The sequence below is a fragment of the Tursiops truncatus genome, chromosome 14 (genome assembly GCF_011762595.2).
Source record: "Tursiops truncatus isolate mTurTru1 chromosome 14, mTurTru1.mat.Y, whole genome shotgun sequence".
Classification (NCBI taxonomy): domain Eukaryota; kingdom Metazoa; phylum Chordata; class Mammalia; order Artiodactyla; family Delphinidae; genus Tursiops; species Tursiops truncatus.
In genome coordinates this window covers 35,955,940-35,970,538 of record NC_047047.1, presented here as the reverse complement: position 1 = coordinate 35,970,538, position 14,599 = coordinate 35,955,940, and the positions used below count along the sequence as shown (strand labels likewise).

General features: G+C 37.1%; 1 protein-coding gene across 15 annotated transcripts in view; it reads right to left on the bottom strand.

The window, feature by feature from the left end:
- The window catches only part of WDPCP (WD repeat containing planar cell polarity effector), a 384,215-nt gene that overhangs the window by 328,260 nt on the left and 41,356 nt on the right, over nucleotides 1-14,599 (bottom strand). The gene's annotated exons all lie outside the window — the stretch shown is intronic.

Genomic DNA, 14,599 nt, shown 5'->3' with positions numbered 1-14,599 from the left:
AATATTTTTAATATACTACTTTGACATGTATTTTCAAATTGACAAGAACTCAACAATTATAAGGTTTTAATGTAATAAAGCTAGCAGAAAAGATGAAACTAGCCTGACAGAATTTCACTGTCTAATGGTTCTGAGTCAGAATCCTATCGCTTCTAATGAAGAAACACTCAAGGAAAATTATTTACAAAAATCGGTTACTTTTATTTTGATCTGAAAAATCACGAGGTGAGATGCAATCACTATCTATGATTAGTGTAGATATTTTCAAAGCAATATAGTGCCAGTCATTAGAATTCATGGGCTGGTGTCTTTTCACAGACTTTTCTCAATTTTTCCCTTTGTAATTCTCAAACCCATGCCTCCTAGAGCTTTTAATAAACTATTAAGAATATTGTTTCAACATCTGTTGCTAAAGTATTTCAAAGAAACCTATTTTAGCAAAAATAGCATTTGATGAAAAGTGAAACTCTTCCCAAATATATACACAATTAAATTAATTTTTAAAAATCAATTTGTATTTTCTTCTAAGACAGTAAACCCACAATTTACACCTATGTAGAAAATTGTATTATCTCACTGCAATCTGGCCAATTTTTTGACACAGAAAGCCACTCTTTTCATTTGCAGTAGAAACTGTACAGATATTGCAAGGTGAAAGCAGACAGAATTCTTTCACATTGTCAAAGCCTTTGTAACATATAGAATAAACTGAGTATGCTGAATAAGGTCTGCTCCATAAACAATGGTTAAAAAAAAAAATTCTAGAAAAACTCTGATTACTCCAAGTATTATCATATTAATTTTTTAGTAATATATTTCTTTCTAGTAGTTGAAATATTATCTATAGGCAAATGGAGAATTTGAAACAATAATTCTATTAAGTATCATAATTTAGAGATAAATGGATAGATAGGTAGATAATAGTTAATAAATTATTTCTTGAGTGATTCAGGACATGTTTTGTATTCTTAATTTCTTAAAGAGTTTAACAATTTCATCATTTTTATTGGTATTCTAAATAGAAGCAAGTTATTCTATTAAAAGGTTATGTTCTAGGAGCTTTGTAACAAGTACCACTTTGAAAAGCAGTTAAATTTTAAAAAACAACTAGACCTTTAAAAACTATACAGAGGGGCTTCCCTGGTGGCGCAGTGGTTGGGAGTCCGCCTGCCGATGCAGGGGACACGGGTTCGTGCCCCGGTCTGGGAAGATCCCACATGCCGCGGAGCGGCTGGGCCCGTGAGCCATGGCCGCTGAGCCTGCGCGTCCGGAGCCTGTGCTCCGCAGCCGGAGAGGCCCGAGTACCGCAAAAAAAAAAAAAAAAAAAAAAAAAAAAAACTATACAGAAATCGTTTTCTGTATCTTGATTTAACGGTGGCTTAAAGATGGTCTGTACAATTCTATTCAAGACAGAAACAAGTTTTCTATATTAAGAAATAGTATTTAATTTACTATTTCTATAAACGAGACATAAATATTATTTGGCCTCTGTTAACATTCTTCCAAAACATCAAAGTATTTGTTTTTCTTTTATAATTAGTTTACTTAAACTTTTACAAAGTCAATATTAACAACTAGTGCAAACAAATTAATCTGATGAATTAAAAGAAGGTATGGAATTCAGAAAATTCAGTACATAAAATGTTCACTTTCAGAGCAGATCATTATACACACTATTCAAGTAAAGAGGGTAGAGACAGCAGCTTGTTGGTATAGAAGCCCCCTCTTACGGTTGGCTTAGGAATGAACTTGGTGCTTTCTAGAGGCACCCCTAGCCAATCACACACAAAGAAATGCTAACAGTGAACCAGAAAATGCGTTAAGAGTGTGTTTTATATTATATATTCTAATAATCATATCTCTATACGTGATTGCTTATGTTAAATATGAAATACAGAAAAGCAGTATGCTAGAACTACATCTATTACATATTTTCCTAATTAAAACACGATTAAATTCTGTATTTCAGTTTTTAATTGATCCCATTTTGATTTAATAAGTTTTTAACTCAAATGCACTTCAGTAACTCTTTGATTTTTTTTAACATCGTTATTGGAGTATAATTGCTTTACAATGGTGTGTTAGTTTCTGCTGCATAACAAAGTAAATCAGCTATACATACATATCAGGATATACAGATATACATCTATCCCCGTATCTCCTCCCTCTTGCGTCTCCCTCCCACCTTCCCTATCCCACCTCTCTAGATGGTCACAAAGCGCCAAGCTGATCTCCCTGTGCTATGCGTCTGCTTAGCTATCTATTTTACATTTGGTAGTATATGTACTCTTTGATTTTTTAAACTATATGCAAACAGTGCTCACTGTCAGAATTTATAATTCAATACAGTGTGTAATAAAGTTACAATCATACATGGTTTTTTAATTTCACATTATTCTTAATTGTATAATGTTGAAAACTTACTTCTTTCATATGAAAGATTACTTTCATAAATAATTTTTTACCATAATATTCTGTTTTTTTGCAAAATCATTTAACATAAAAATAGAGGAGCAAATATTAAAATATATAGCAAATGTTTCATTTTTGCCTCAGTTGGTATTAAAGCAGCAATTGCGGGGTTTCTGCCCTTTTCTTCCCCCTCATTCTCTAATTGACAAATGCTTTATTAAATGTTTAAAAGTAAGGGAAGAAGAGTTGAGTAAAAGCCATACTACTTAATAACTTCAAACTAATGAAACCGAAGACCAACTTGGTTTTTTTTTTTTTTTTACATCATCACTTTCAAATCTCTTTGGGCTAAATTTTCGTCAGCATGTGAGAATCAGCCATAGCGATCCCATTACTCTGAGTATTCCATATGTAATTCCCCATGCATCAAACACAAGGCTTGCACAGTTTATCTTTCAAATATCTAAATAAATATGTACATATATAATACAAAATCCAAATTATTTATAAAACCTTAACAAATTTATATAATGTATATATACATATTTACACATCAATAATATATGTATACGTACTACACACACACAACACACATTATATCTCCACACTCCACCAGTCTTCTACATAGCTAAGAAGTTGAGTTACAGTCATTAAAAGGATTATCCAAAATAACTGGCTGAATAGCAATATCTTGGATAGCTGAATGAGCTATATATTTAACAGAGCATGTCAAATGTGAGGATTCCCATTCTTAAGACTATATGTATTACCTAAATGAAACTGTTTGAAGCCTGAATACTGCATTCAGTAATACAGGCCTGGGAAGGAAGTATTTTTTTTCCTTCCTGAAGTGAATTTGATGCTTCTGAAAGACTGACAGATTGAGAAGAAAAAGTATAGCTCCAAACTAAATTAAGTAGTCACAGAACAAACACTGCAGCTGCAGGAGCAATTCAAATTTCCTATCACCAATGTTTCAATCCTCTTTTAAAAGAACCATTTCTGAGGTCAGAGGTTACTCCCATTTTCATGGCTATTCAGCCCCCTGGCTAATGTAGCTAACATGGGTGCCATTAAATAGTGACAATTGAGATAATGGATATATCTGCAAGAGCAGCAAGTCATTTTATAAAAGCTGCCAACTACTACAAAAATACTGATTTTTCAATTCCACAGAATTGTTTCTATGACATTTTATCTAAAACTGGTTTACATTACTCAAAAACAAAATCTATATTGTTTAAATAAAATAGTAATCACGTTACATTCCAAAAGTTACAAAGGGGACAGAAAATAAATTTTAAATAAAAATATGTATCATCCAATAAGCCACGGCCCAACTGCTTGAACTTAGAGTTCTCCCAAACTATCTCTGATGTGTGTGTGTCTGTGAGTCTGTGCACACATACATCCCTATTTCACAAACAGAAAGAAAAATGACTGTCTTTCAAACCTCCTCTGCTAATTACTGATAATAACCTACCTGGTATTATACATTATAAGGAAGTTTGAACATCTTTTGAAATAAACGTGTAATATATAATTTATTCATAATTAATGAAGTATATTACCTCAAAACAGAAATATCAAAAATTCAAAAGAAAAATACTAAAAGTGGTAGACTTGAAGAGAAGTATTATTATAAACGTTAGAGGGAAAGAATTTCATAAGATATAAATCTAAATTTCTAAAAATGTAATTTTTGTATAGTTGTATATGGAAGATAAGTTTTAAAGAAATTTAAAGTCCTATGCTGTTTCATTACATTAGTGAAAAGTAAAATCAGTTTTGTATAACTCTGTCTGACAGAGGATATGATTCACAGTTAGAAAAATGTAAAATAGTACAGTTTATGTAATTCTATCAGTTATGATAGGCTACTTAAGTACTTAAATTAATTCTGATTTTTCTGTGATTATCAGTGAATGTTTTAAGACGGTAGGACAGCTTCACTTTGTGCTTCCAAAATATCGAAGACATTTAAATACGAATGTAACTGAAAAAACATTATTCACTAAATTGCTAGAAAACATAAATTACTTTTTTTTTAATTTCAGGAAAAAAACCTATCTCAAATTGGAAAAGAAGTTGAAAGGGGGGAAAAAACCTTTCAGAGTTAAGACTTAAGACTTTAAATAATTATCTGTATAGAAATATTTTCTTCTCATTAATATACAAGTAAATCAACAATAATTATTTCATTTCAGAAACTAAATCTTCAGTTTAATAATTTAATGACCTGAACTTACATAGGAATGCAAGGGTTTTTTATAAAGTGGATAAAAGAAGACAAAAAACATGCCAAGAGAAAAGCTACTTTTCTAGTTTTAACTGATCAACAATCACTTGATATGATGAAATATAATATTACAGATTATTGTTCAATTGTTCCTATGGCATTTTAAATGACTTGAAATAGTAGAGGGTAAGCCTGTCTAGTTGCAGTCACAGAGCAATTCAATATTTAAATGTTTGTAGAAAAACAAATTAGATTAGTTTTCTTTTCTGTTTTTTGTGGGGTTTTTTTCCTTCTGTAGTTAGTTGAGCTTAAAATGCAATATAGAAAGTACAAATACTTCGAAACCTTTGTCGTCTAAATTACAAGACAGGCCCTCATTTGAAGCCTGGAACAACTAATAAAAGAGCAAGAGTCATCCATTCATTTTAATATTTTGAGAATTCTCCTTTCCAGAGTTTCCTCAGGCCAGAATTTTAATTCCATCCTCCTGCCTCCCCCCAAAACAACAAAAAACCCTCCACCTAATTCATTATACGGTCCTTACACAATTGCACCACCTAGTGTTTACTAGGCAATAATCATACAAATTTAGTAAAGTTTTCTCAGTATTCAAAACAAAACAAAACCCGCTGCCATCACCATTATGACAGTACCACACTACATTAATCATCCAAACTTTAACTTATCTTTGTTTAACTTACAAAAACAGTTTAATAGTTTGAGATGCATTAAAATATTACATTTTAATTGTGATCTATTTAAGTATTCTAAACATGCCCTGAGTTTAGCCCTCAACTCTGAAAATAAGTATTTCAAGAGTGCTCAAACTGATATATATTATTTGAAGAAAAAATTTATTTTAAAATCTAGAATGTGTTTCAATGCCAAAATTAATAGAGAAAAATGAGAATGGTGAGTGGCCTCTTCATGGGCAAAGGCAACAACGTACCTTCTCTTTTCTCTACTCCTTTGGCTTCCTGACGGCAGCAGGGGGCTCTTGTTTCCTTTTCTCCACCCAGAATCACATTTTAAATACTATTTAGCTATGTATAAGGAAGACATACTACTATAGCTTCCACGGTAAATAATTATTAGATTTTTAAAATCTAATTTTTAAACTTAGATTTAAATTTTTTGATATTCTTCCTATAGTGTTGAGCAATAACTTCTTTAAATGTGTATCCATTAGTGATAAAATACCATAATTATATTAAATTTACAATACTAACCTGACATTTATTTAATAATGTCATAATGATAAGAACTTATCATTACTGTTCTTACATGGCAATCAAGCATAAGTGATAAACTGTTCACATGAATTACTATAGTCCACATGGCCTTCACGTAGTTAAAATCAAGCATTACTAAGGTGAGCTGGAGGGAGAGAAAGGGAAATCCAGGTGGAACAGAAAGGTACTCTAAGTCCCTACCAAAGTATAGATCTATATTCTATACTTGGGAGAGCCAATCCTACTCCCTTCCTAGCAGCAAGGTGCCATGGTTGCAGATGACGGAATTCCTTGGCTGGTAAGTATACCAGTTCTTCAACTTGTGAACCTCCAATGTCAAAAGCCAGGACAGAGCCAAATACACTTTGGCTTAGAATCGTAGTTAGTGTCTGTGTATTGAGAGTGTGTATGGGGTTCGGGGCAGGGGGGGAGGGGGGCAGGAGGAGGGAAGGCAAGGACTGGAGGGAAGAAAGGAGGGAAAAAGACATATGAAAACAGAGGGCTTCAACCCAAACTGAAAACTAGTCCAGGTTCTCCACTTTAACAGCAGAGGTATGCAATCAAATCTTTGGATAGTGTCGATTTCCATTTGTTTTCCAGCACTAGGCCTCTATCAACCATGCATTTTCTTATCTCAAGTCCACCCTATGATAATCTACCCTTTCTTTTATCTTTGGACATTACATTTTTTACCTTCCCCCTAGTTGACAGATATGATTTATATAATTTGTCTAAAACTGAACATAGAAACAATCCCACAATATCAAGTAGAGCTCAGATCTACCTAGAAACATTCAAATGTTTATGGAGCACCTTGTATTCCCTAGAGGCTGAAAGTACACAAGCATATGACACATCCATGGCAAAAAATGAAATGATGGTCTGCAAAGATTTGCTCTTCCACATCCTCTAGTTGCGTCTAACATAGATTACTATTACTCGTCATGAAAACTGGACTCTATGGTAATATGAGGGGCTCAAGTGCAAAAGTACTGTGAAATGTGGCTATGGTTTGAAAACTTTTTCAAACTTAAACAAAACTTACTAAAATTTTTCCCTTTGCTATATTGGTCCAGCATTCCCGAGATCCTAGAGGCCAACTCTGAAAATAAAGTCTCCTAAGATTCTGAGAGCCATGGCTCTCAGGATCCTAAGCCTATCCTAGAACTCCAGGGCACAATAACTACTAAAATGTTGGGGGATACTATATCCAGTGAAGCAGAAAAATGAGAGAGGATGCTTGTGGCCTATAATTAGCTCAGCAAACAAAAGAGATGAGGGTGACATTTGTTCCTGTTCCTCCTGCAGAATGAAATAAAAGTGGAGAATGTTAAAAAGAAAATTGTTATGTATAAGCTATATGGTGATAGATAACTGAGAGCCTTGAACATGAACTCAGAGCAAAAGACTTATACAGCTTTTAAAATCAAGATGAAAGTAGAAAAGTCTAGGCCTGCCAAACGTAGGGAATCTAACAGACAACCATCCCCACTGTAAACCTTTAACGCTTAAGCACTACATTCGCAACATAAAAGCAAAGAAGTAAGCTGACCCAACTTCTCTTATACCCTAGAATACTCCCAAGAAAGTTGCCTTGGTACTGAAGGTGAAAGCGAGGAAGGGCAGGGAAAGGATCCTGTTGCTGAGAAATTGTAGTTCAAAGTCACCCATCACACAGAATTGCAATCCAAACTCTCTTGACCTGGGTGTCCAAAGCACTTTACATTTTGAATTTAGCCCAAAGTGGTTCCAGACTGTTAAGTGACTTCAGTAGCAAAAGCAAATACAATTCCTCTTGGGGGAATGAATACACACTTTCACTTCAGACCCAAAGACTTCCCAAAATTAATTTTTCAAATAAAAAATGACATAACGAAACGGCATCATGAGCAAGAACCAGTAAAAGTGGTAGAAAGCAGAAACAAACTCAAAGAATTAACATGTTAGAATTAGTAAGCACACATTATAAAGTAATTAGGTTAATTACATTTAAAGAAATAAAAAATCAAGGTTGAAAATACTGTGGAGAACAGTAAACCTATTAAAAAAGAAAAAGACTTAGATTTTAGACAGAAGTAAATAAAACTCCTAGGAAGAAAACACAATAATTGAAATTAAAACTCAATGGAGGGGGCTTCCCTGGTGGCGCAGTGGTTGAGAATCTGCCTGCTAATGCAGGGGACACGGGTTCGAGCCCTGGTCTGGGAGGATTCCACATGCCGCGGAGCAACTAGGCCCGTGAGCCACAACTACTGAGCCTGCTCTCCACTACAACGGAGGCCGCGACAGTGAGAGGCCAGTAACCGTGATGAAGAGTGGTCGCCGCTTCCCACAACTAGAGAAAGCCCTCGCACAGGAAAAAAGACCCAACACAGCAAAAATAAATTAATTAATAAACTCCTACCACCAACATCTTCTTAAAAAAAAAAAAAAAAAACAAGAGTAGACAGAGAGGGGCTTCCCTGGTGGCGCAGTGGTTGAGAGTCCGCCTGCCGATGCAGAGGACACAGGTTCGTGCCCTGGCCCAGGAAGATCCCACATGCCGCGGAGCGGCTACGCCCATGAGCCATGGCCGTTGAGCCTGCGCGTCCGGAGCCTGTGCTCCGCAATGGGAGAGGCCACAACAGTGAGAGGCCTGCGTACCGCAAAAAAAAAAAAAAAAAAAGAGTAGAGAGATAGCTTCAAGATGGCGCAAGAGTAAGACTCGGAGATCACCTTCCTCCCCACAGATACATCAGAACTACATCTACAGGTGGAACTGCTCCTATAGAACAGCTACTGAACGCTGGCAGAAGACCTCTGACCTCCCAAAAGGCAAGAAACTCCCCACGTACCTGGGTAGGGCAAAAGAAAAAAGAAAAAACAGAGACAAAGAATAGGGACGGGACCTGCACCAGTGGGAGGGCGCTGTGAAGGAGGAAAGGTTTACACACATTAGGAAGCCCCTTCGCGGGCAGAGACTGAGGTGGCGGACGGCGGGGAGCTTCAGAGTCACGGAGGAGAGCGCAGCAACAGGGGTGTGGAGGGCAAAGCGGAGAGATTCTCGCATGGAGGATCGGTGCTGACCAGCACTCACCAGCCCAAGTGGCTTGTCTGCTCACCGCCGGGATGGGCAGGGGCTGGGAGCTGAGTCTCAGTCTTCGCTCGGATCCCAGGGAGAGGACTGGGGTTGACAGCGTAAACACAGCCTGAAGGGGGCTAGTGCGCCACGGCTAGCGGGGAGGGAATCCAGGAAAAAGTCTGGACCTGCCGAAGAGGCAAGAGACTTTTTCTTCCCTCTTTGTTTCCTGGTGCGCGAGGAGAGGGCTGTAAGAGCGCCGCTTCAAGGAGCTCCAGAGACAGGCGCGAGCCGTGGCTATCGGCGCAGAACCCAGACACGGGCATGAAATGCTGAGGATGCTGCTGCTGCTGCCGCCAAGAAGCCTGTCTGCAAGCACAGGTCACTATCCACACCTCTCCTCCCGGGAGCCTGTGCAGCCCGCCACTGCCAGGGTCCTGTGATCCAGGGACAACTTCCCTGGGAGAACGCACGGTGTGCCTCAGGCTGGTGCAACGTCACGCCGGCCTCTGCCACTGCAGGCTCACCAGGCATCCGAACCCTTCCCTCCCCTCCCCTCGGCCTGAGTGAGCCAGAGTGCCTGAATCACCTGCTCCTTTAACCCCGTACTGTCTGAGCAAAGAACAGATGCCCTCAGGTGACCTACACGCAGAGGCGGGTCCAAACCCAAAGCTGAACCCTGGGAACTGTGCGAACAAAGAAGAGAAAGGGAAATCTCTCCCAGCAGCCTCAGGAGCAGTGGATGAACTCTCCACAGTCAACCTGATGTACCCTGCATCTGTGGAATACCTGAATAGGCAACGAATCATCCCAAATTGAGGAGGTGGACTCTGAGAGCAAAGATACATTATCTTTTCACCTTTTTCTCTTTTTGTGAGTGTGTATGTATATGCTTCTGTGTGTGATTTTGTCTGTATAGCTTTGCTTTCACCATTTATCCTAGGGGTCTGTCCATCCATTTTTTGTTTGTCTTTTACTTTTAAAAATTTTTTCTTAATAATTATTTTTTATTTTAATAACTTTATTTTATTTTACTTTATTTTATTTTATCCTCTTTCGCTCTTTCTTTCTATTTCTTCTCCCTTTTCTTCTGAGCCGTGTGGATGAAAGGCTCTTGGTGCTGCAGCCAGGAGTCAGTGCTCTGCCTCTGAGGTGGGAGAGCCAACTTCAGGACACTGGTCCACAAGACACCTCCCAGCTCCATGTGATATCAAAGGGTGAAAATCTCCCAGAGATCTGCATCTCAATGCCAAGACCCAGCTTCACTCAATGACCAGCTAGCTACAGTGCTGGACACCCTATGCAAAACAACTAGCAAAACAGGAACACAGTACCATCCATTAGCAGAGAGGCTGCCTAAAATCAAATTAAGGCCACAGACACCCCAAAACACACCACCAGATGTGGACCTGCCCACCAGAAAGACAAGATCCAGCCTCATCCACCAGAACACAGGCACTAGTCCCCTCCACCAGAAAGCCTACACAACCCACTGAACCAACCTTAGTTTAGCCACTGCGGACAGACACCACAAACAACAGGAACTACGAACCTGCAGCCTGCAAAAAGGAGACCCCAGACACAGTAAGTTAAGCAAAATGAGAAGACAGCAAAACACACAGCAGATGAAAGAGCAAGGTAAACACCCACCAGACCTAATAAATGAAGAGGAAATAGGCAGTCTACCTGAAAAAGAATTCAGAATAATGATAGTAAAGATAATCCAAAATCTTGGAAATAGATAAAATAAAAGAAACGTTTAACAAGGACCTAGAAAAACTAAAGAGCAAACAAAAAATGATGAACAGCACAGTAAATAAAATTTAAAATTCTCTAGAAGAAATCAATAGCAGAATAACTGAGGCAGAAGAACAGATAAGTGACCTGGAAGATAAAATAGTGGAAATAACTACTGCAGAGCAGAATAAAGAAAAAGAATGAAAAGAACTGAGGACAGTCTCAGAGACTTCTGGGGCAACATTAAACACACCAACATTCGAATCAGAGAGGTCCCAGAAGAAGAAGAGAAAAAGAAAGGGACTGAGAAAATACTTGAAGAGATTATAGTTAAAAACTTCCCTAATACGGGAAAGGAAATAGTTAATCAAGTCCAGGAAGCACAGAGAGTCCCATACAGGATAAACACGCCAAGACACATATTAATCAAACTATCAAAAATTAAATACAAAGAAAACATATTAAAAGGAGCAAGGGGAAAGCAACAAATAACACACAAGGGAATCCCCATAAGGTTAACAGCTGATCTTTCATCAGAAACTCTGCAAGCCAGAAGGGACTGGCAGGACATATTTAAAGTGATGAAGGAGAAAAACCTACAACCAAGATTACTCTACCCAGCAAGGATTCTCATTCAGATTTGATAGAGAAATTAAAATCTTTACAGACAAGCAAAAGCCGAGAGAGTTCAGCACCACCAAACCAGTTTTACAACAAATGCTAAAGACACTTCTCTAAGCAGGAAACACAAGAGAAGGAAAAGACCTACAAAAACAAACCCAAAACAATTAAGAAAATGGGAATAGGAACATATATATCGATAATTACCTTAAATGTAAATGGATTAAATGCTCTCACCAAAAGACACAGACTCACTGAATGGATACAAAAACAAGACCTGCTGTCTACAAGAGACCCACTTCAGACCTAGGGACACACAGACTGAGAGTGAGGGGATAGAAAAAGATATTCCACGCAAATGGATATCAAAAGAAACCTGGAGTAGCAATTCTCTTATCAGACAAAATAAACTTTAAAATAAAGACTATTACAAGAGACAAAGAAGGACACTACATAATCATCAAGGGATTGATGCAAGAAGATATAACAATTGTAAGTATTTATGGGCCCAACATAGGAGCACCTCAATACATAAGGCAAATTCTAACAGCAATAAAAGGGGAAATCGACAGTAACACAGTCATAGTAGGGGACTTTAACACCCCACTTTCACCAATGGACAGATCATCCAAAATGAAAATAAATAAGGAAATGCAAGGTTTAAATGACACATTAAACAAGATGGACTTACTTGATATTTATAGGACATTATACCCAAAAACAACAGTATAAACATATTTCTCAAGTGCTCATGGAACATTCTCCAGGATAGATCATATCTTGGGTCACAAATCAAGCCTTGGTAAATTTAAGAAAATTGAAATCATATCAAGTATCTTTTCTGACCACAATGCTATGAGACTAGATATCAATTACAGGAAAAGATCTGTAAAAAATACAAACACATGGAGGCTAAACAATACACTACTTAATAACCAAGTGATCACTGAAGAAATCAAAGAGGAAATCAAAAAATACCTAGAAACAAATGATAATGGAGACACGACGACCCAAAACCTACGGGATGCAGCAAAAGCAGTTCTAAGAGGGAAGTTTATAGCAATACAATCCTACCTTAAGAAACAGGAAACATCTCAAATAAACAGCCTAACCTTGCATCTAAAGCAATTAGAGGAAGAAGAACAAAAAAAAAACAAGGTTAGCAGAAGGAAAGAAATCATAAAAATCAGATCAGAAATAAATGATAAAGAAATGAAGGAAACGACAGCAAAGCTCAAGAAAACTAAAAGCCGGTTGTTTGAGAAGATAAACAAAATTGATAAACCATTAGCCAGACTCATCAAGAAAAAAAGGGAGAAGACTCAAATCAATAGAATTAGAAATGAAAAAGGAGAAGTAACAACTGACACGACAGAAATACAAATGATCATGATAGATTACTACAAGCAGCTCTATGACAATAAAATGGACAACCTGGAAGAAATGGACAAATTCTTAGAAACGCACAACCTGCCAAGACTGCACCAGGAAGAAATAGAAAATATGAACAGACCAATCACAAGCACTGAAATTGAAACTGTGATTAAAAAATCTTCCAACAAACAAAAGCCCAGGACCAGATGGCTTCACAGGCAAATTATATCAAACATTTAGAGAAGAGCTAACACCTATCCTTCTCAAAATCTTCCAAAATATAGCAGAGGGAGGAACACTCCCAAAATCATTCTATAAAGCCACCATCATCCTGATACCAAAACCAGACAAAGATGTCACAAAGAAAGAAAACTACAGGCCAATATCACTGATTAACACAGATGCAAAAATCCTCAACAAAATACTAGCAAACAGAATCCAACAGCACATTAAGAGGATCATACACCCTGCTCAAGTGGGGTTTATTCCAGGAATGCAAGGATTCTTCCATATACGCAAATCAATCAATGTGATACACCATATTAACAAGCTGAAGGAGAAAAACAATATGATCATCTCAATAGATGCAGAGAAAGCTTTTGACAAAATTCAACACCCATTTATGATAAAAACTTTGTAGAAAGTAGGCATAGAGGGAACTCTCCTCAACATAATAAAGGTCATGTATGACAAACCCACAGCCAACATTGTTCTCAATGCTGAAAAACTGAAAACATTTCCTCTCAGATGAGGAACAAGACAAGGTTGCCCACTCTCACCACTATTATTCAACATAGTTTTGGAAGTTTTAGCCACAGCAATCAGAGAAGAAAAAGAAATAAAAGGAATCTAAATTGGAAAAGAAGAAGTAAAGCCATCACTGTTTGCAGATGACATGATACTATACATAGAGAATCCTAAAGACGCTACCAGAAAACTGCTAGTGCTAATCACTGAATTTGGTAAAGTAGCAGGATACAAAATTAATGCACAGAAATCTTTTGCATTCCTATATACTAATGATGAAAAATCTGAAAGAGAAATTAAGGAAACACTCCCATTTACCACTGCAACAAAAAGAATAAAATATCTAGGAATAAACCTACCTAAGGAGACAAAAGACCTTATACACAGAAAACTATAAGACACTGATGAAAGAAATTAAAGATGATACAAACAGATGAAGAGATACACCATGTTCCTGGATTGGAAGAATCAACATTTTGTAAATGACTATACTACCCACAGCAATCCACAGATTCAATGCAATCCCTATCAAACTTTTCACAGAACTAGAACAAATAATTTCACAATTTGTATGGAAACACAAAAGACCCTGAATAGCCAAAGCAATCTTGAGAAAGAAAAACGGAGCTGGAGAAATCAGGCTCCTGGACTTAAGACTATACTACAAAGCTACAGTAATCAAGACAGTATGGTACTGGCACAAAAACAGAAAGATAGATCAACGGAATAGGATAGAAAGCCCAGAGAAAAACCCATGCACATACGGTCACCTTATTTTTGATAAATGAGGCAAGAATATACAATGGAGGTAAGACAGCCTGTTCAATAAGTGCTTCTGGGAAAACTGGACAGCTATATGTAAAAGAATGAAATTAGAACACTCCCTAACACCATACACAAAAATGAACTCAAAATCGATTAAAGACCTAAATGTAAGGCCAGAAGCTATCAAACTCTTAGAGAAAAACATAGGCAGAACACTCTGTTACATAAATCACAGCAAGATCCTTTTTTGATCCACCTCCTAGAGAAATGGAAGTAAAGACAAAAATAAACAAATGGGACCTAATGAAACTTAAAAGCTTTTGCACAGCAAAGGAAACCATAAACAAGACCAAAAGATAACCACCAGAATGGGAGAAAATATTTGCAAATGAAGCAAATGACACAGGATTAATC